The following is a 5695-nucleotide window of genomic DNA, read 5'->3' as shown; positions in this document are numbered from 1 at the left end:
TTGTTTTGTTTTCTGGTTTTGCATTTTAAAATCCAGACATAGCCTTCCTTGGACCATAGTATTAAAAGATTAAATTGCCATGTGAAATATTAACCAGAAAGAGTGATCAAAAGTGTTGGCCATATTGTTTCAAGGCACACGGTAGCTGGCAGAGGAAAAGGCACATTAAGTTTGCTACTACGTTTTAAGAGAATTCTTTCCAAAGTGTTCCAATCAAAAGTAAGCATGTTTCCAGGATTTGAAAATAGAAGAGGATCAAAAGATCTCTAAAACATAAATCTGATAGATGAAGAAAAAAGAGTGGATCTGATATCTCAAAAATCATCAATAAGGTAGCTCTGGGAGGACCAAATTTAATAAAAGTAAAAAAAAAATGTAAATGGAGAAAAAGACATAATTTAGGATGAATATAGGAGAGGCACAGATGTCTCAGAATAGTTTCTAGAAATAGAAATCCTAGAATAACCTGAGGCTTGTGAAAAAAGGTAAAGGCAAGAAAATGGTACTTTTTTCCCATATGTTTGGAGATGCAAGAAAAGGAAGAGATACAGCCATTGCTTATCACAGATGATGTAACATGATGGGTGACAAAATGTGAAAGCTTCTCAGATTTTGTTTTCATCATCTTCTCTATTCATGCTTATATAGATGATCTTCAGACAAGAAGTTTAGAATGAACTTGGAATAAGAGAAAAGGTGATGAAAATTAGTAGCAGGAGCTCTCCGTATTCCTAAGGCTAGAGGTAAATCCTAAAAAATCTTGGAAATGTATTTTATCATTTCATGTAGTGCCTTATATTTAAAATATTTTCCCTAATAATTTAATGCTGGTAGTTTTATTACCAAAAGCAAAAATCTCTCTGTTTTATAGCCACATTCCAGTGTTAGTTGCACGTATTTTTTGCCTCTGCTGTAATTAGGTAATTTATCAACTTAAGGATATTGCCTGTCTATGACATTAGTCGGTGTTTTTTTCACATCTGAAAAACGATTTGCTATTCTACCTTTTATTGTAACTGGTAATTACCTAGTCAATCCACTTCAGGCTTCTTATAGATCAGTTTTATGAGACAGTATAATCCACATATACCTTCTCTTAAATAAATACAGTCTAAGTGGAACATCATGTTTGGGTTTTAATATATAATGATACTTCAGTAGACTGAATCAAATTTACTTTTGTTATAGTTTCGGTTCCTGAGTATAAACTGAAATTGGGATTATATGCATCAAAATGTGTTTCGTCCTTTGCATTCCATGCAACAGAGATAAATGGTGATCCAGAGGCTTCTTTGAAAAAGTCTTGATTAGCAGTGAAGAGAGCAAGGGAATGAAAATGGGGCTGCAAGAAGCAGAGAATGCTTGATTATCTACAATTATGACAGGCTGGGTGGGAAAGGTGGGTAGCCTGAAATGGTCGTCATTTGCTTTACTATATCTTATGATTCTTTTGAAAATAAATACAGATGTAAAACTAAACTTAAACATTGTTTAGTCCATGCAGGCTGCTATAACAAACTGCCATAGACTGGGCTGCTTGTAAATAACAGAAATCTATTTCTCACTGTTCTGGAGGCTGGGAGATCAAGGCTATGGCAGAGTCAGTGTCACTTTCTAGTTTATTGGCTGCCTTCTCACACGGTGGAAGGGTGCAAGGAATCTCTCCAGTGTCTCTGTTATAGAGAATTGATCTCATTCATATGGGGCTCCACCCTCTTGACCCAATCACCTCTGAAAGGCCCTACCTCCTACTATCAACACATTGGGGATTAGGATTCAACATATGAATTGGGGAGAGACACAAATATTCAGTCTGTTGCAAATACAAACAACAGAAATTAAACACGCACACATATATACACGTTCTAGATGATAGTCCTTGGTCAGCTATATATATAGCAAATATCTTCTCTCACTCCATAAAATTATCTTTTTATCATCTTTAAAATAGCTTTTAAGTAAACAGGGTTTATAATTTTAAGTAGTCAAATTTACCAACTTTCTGTCTTTTTTTTTTTTTTAAGATTTTATTTATTTATTTGAGAAAGAGCAGGAGCAGGGGGGAAGAGCAGAGGGAGAGAGAGAAGGAGACTCCCCGCTGAGCAGGGAGCCTAACATGGGGCTCAATCCTAAGACTTCAAGATCATGACCTGAACCTAAAGCAGACACTTAACGAACTGAGACACCCAGGCACCCCTATGTCATGTCTTGCTTAAGAGTTCCTTCCTCTTCCAAAGTGATAAAAGATAATATTTTTCTGTATTATCTTTTTAAAGCTTAAAGTTGGACTTGAACTTTTTTAGACCACCTGTGACTGATTTTATAGTATGATGTGATATAGGGGTCCAATTTTATGCTTTCCTTATAGATAACTAATCATCTTAACACCATTTACTGATTAAGTTATTATTCCCTGACTATCTTTACTACCAGATCTCCTTAAAAAATTAATTCTTGACATTAGGTAGGATACCTACTCGACTTGTTATTTCTCAAGAGTATATTGGCTATTCTTGACATAATTCACTTCAATAAACATTTTATGATCATGTTTTTAAGTCCATCAAAAAGAGACACATTCAGAATTACATCAAACCTACAAATGCATTCAGGGAAAATTTCTATCCTAATATTGAATGTTTGAAACTATAAATGTGTTTTTTTTCAAGATACTTTTAAGATTTTATTGCCTTTTTATTTGTATACAGAAAACAATATATTTTGTATTTTTTATCTAGCTACCTTGCTGAATTCTCTTATGAATTCTAATATTGCTGTGAATTCCCTTTGGCATTCTTTATGTACAAACTCTGTAAGTAATAGCTTTTTAAAAAAATATCTTTAGCTTCTTTTCTTTCTCTCTTATAGCAGTGGCTACAAACTCCAGTGCAATACTGGAAAAATTTATATTACCAGGCTTCCTTGTTCCAGATCTCAAATACAATGCTAACATTTCACTATTAAGTGGGATGTTTGCTATATGTTTTGTAGACACTCTATCTGGTTAAGAGAATTCCTTTCTCCACCCATACTGCTACATGTTTTCAATCATGAATGAATTCTGACTTATATCAAACATTTTTTGCATCTACCCTGAGGGACAAACAATTTTGTCTATTTTCATCTAGAATTCATCTAGCATTCCTTAGATAAATCCACCTTGATAGTGTTGAATAATCTCTTTTAAAATTTATCATTGAGGTGAGTGTGTTAATATTATACTTGAGATTTTTTATCTTTTTCATGAAACATTTTAGCCTATAATTTTTCTATTTTCCTTTTTAAGGCTGATCTTACCAGGTTTGTTATCAGGGTTGTGCTATCCCCATAAAATGAGTGGTATGTTAGTGTCTTTAACCAAAAGAAATCATGTACAGCAATATTAATAGCTTCATTAAACAAAGGGCTGAATGTGTCCACTCTTTTATACTCTTTTAGTCAATAACTCAACAACTATTTATTGAGAATCTACTATATGTGAGGTAGTCTCCTAGATACTGGAGACCCCAGTGGTGAGCAATATAGTCCAAACTTCAGGGAGCTTATATTCTAGGAAGATGAAACGGAAAATAAACGAGTAAGTAAAATACATAATTTGGCAGACGATGATAAAGAATACAAATAAATATAACGCAGGAACAAAGGGAAATAGGAAATACTGAGGAGGGATAGGGATCACAACTTTAAACTGGTGTTAACATATGGTACCTCTGTAAAGGTGACCTTTGTAAAAAGACTGGAAGGAAGTGAGGGTGGAGAATTAGAGATTTCCATGAGACAGTTCATCTTCCCACCCTTCCGCAATATTCTTACCCTGTATATGTAATTCCTTTGTAATTTAACCCTGATACTTTCCCTACCCTGCCTCAGGAGAATGTCCCTCCTGTACCCCATACATACATTGAATCTTTGTACTTTTTCTCGGGAGCCCAGTAACGTTTTCCCTACTTAACTTGTAAAATAGCCAAAACACATTTTAAATTATTTGAAACCTGTCAGGGTCACCTGGGTGGCTCATTGGTTAAAAATCTGACTCTTGATTTCAGCTCAGGGCATGAACTCTGGGGTTGTAAGATCAAGCCCAGCATCGGGCTCTGCACTGGACATGGAGCCCGTTCAAGATTCTCTCTCTCCCTCTCTCTCCCTCTCTCTCCCTGCTCCTCCCCACTCTCTCTCTCTTTCTCAAAATAAATAAATAAATAAATAAATAAATGCATTACCTGAAACCTTTCATAATAGCTTTTCTAAAAACAAACAAAAAAACGAACATGAGTTTCTTCTTCATTTGAAATAAGATTTCACATAAGATAAAATGAGACACACTATGTTATTATCAGCTATAGATTTTGTCTTATGGTCTTAAAGAAGGAAATCAGATATATTTCCTTTTCTCTGGAGTCAGCCTTAATGAAGGATTGACATTTAATTACTGCACCAAACAGTCTGGGTAAGTCAGACATTAGGATGAGCTGGGGACCATACAGCCATTTATGCATTCAGATACTCAAAATATGTCTCTGGGCATAAAATTGGCCCGAATGCTTTAAATTCTATTACTTCAACACTCCTTGCTATGACTTTTTAAGTGTTAAGGTTGGGGGGGGGGGACATAAGGAATGCATAATATATGTGTACTTTAAGATCTTGAAAATAACTGTTTCGGCTTTGTTCTTTTATGAGATCATAATTTTTTTTTTAGATTTTTCTCGGTTTCAGGCTAGATGGCCAAGCACATTTGCCATTTCCTATTTTAATCCTGAGAGAGAAATGTTCATCTAAGTGTAGTTCTCCTATGATGAACTTTTAGGGCATCTGTCTGGCATCAGAGATTTACTAACACGTTACAAGACTGCCTGCCGAACTGTGTTGGGGAATTTTTTCTCTTCTTAAATACGTTTGAAAAGGGATCTTGAGTGGAAAATCCCTGTGCATGCAAAAGCATTTATTAAAATTAATAGGATCTGCTTACGATGTTTGTAATAGTGCCAGAGGAAAGGCAAATAATAAAACAAAATTTTTTTCTTGCTACATTAATTCTCTTATTTGGAAAGCATAGCTCTGAGGCTCTCATTGTACAATATAGTCAATGAGAATAAATGGGATTTGGAAAAAATACCTGAAGCTTATATCCTACCTCCCCTCATCATTACCTGTGTGACCTTGAGCAAGTTGCATGTACCTCTTTGAGTTTTGATTTTCTTCTTCTATAAATAGGTTTAATAACACTTATCTTTAATAACACTGCAGTGCTGCAATGAAGACCAGAATTAAGGCATACATTTGACACAAGTAAGTTATCAACAACTGGTAACAACTATATTTGACAAAGAAGAAAGAAATGAGCCTTTAGGAAAATAGATATTATAAAATAATTACTTTGTCTTCCAAAAGAAGATTTCGCTTTGGTAAAAGTTTTATTTTTCAACAGTAAAATTGGCATAATAATTCCATGATCCCAGGATTTTTTAAGAATTTAGTGGGATAATGGATATAAAGTGTTTATAACAGTGTCTGGCAAAGAGCATATACTCAATAAATGGTTGCTGTTATTAATGTTATTATTAGTCATATTATTATTACAAACAGACTTCTTTTTCAACAAGAAGCTCATACCTAAAGAGCAGATAAATTTTGGTTATAAATCATTGCACAGAGAGTCTTACAGTCAAGGTTGCTTAAAGTTCTGGGGCAACGC

The sequence above is a fragment of the Ursus maritimus genome, unplaced genomic scaffold, assembly GCF_017311325.1.
Source record: "Ursus maritimus isolate PB19 unplaced genomic scaffold, ASM1731132v1 scaffold_8, whole genome shotgun sequence".
Classification (NCBI taxonomy): Eukaryota; Metazoa; Chordata; class Mammalia; order Carnivora; family Ursidae; genus Ursus; species Ursus maritimus.
The sequence above is the reverse complement of the archived record's forward strand: the minus strand, read 5'-3'. Positions refer to the sequence as shown.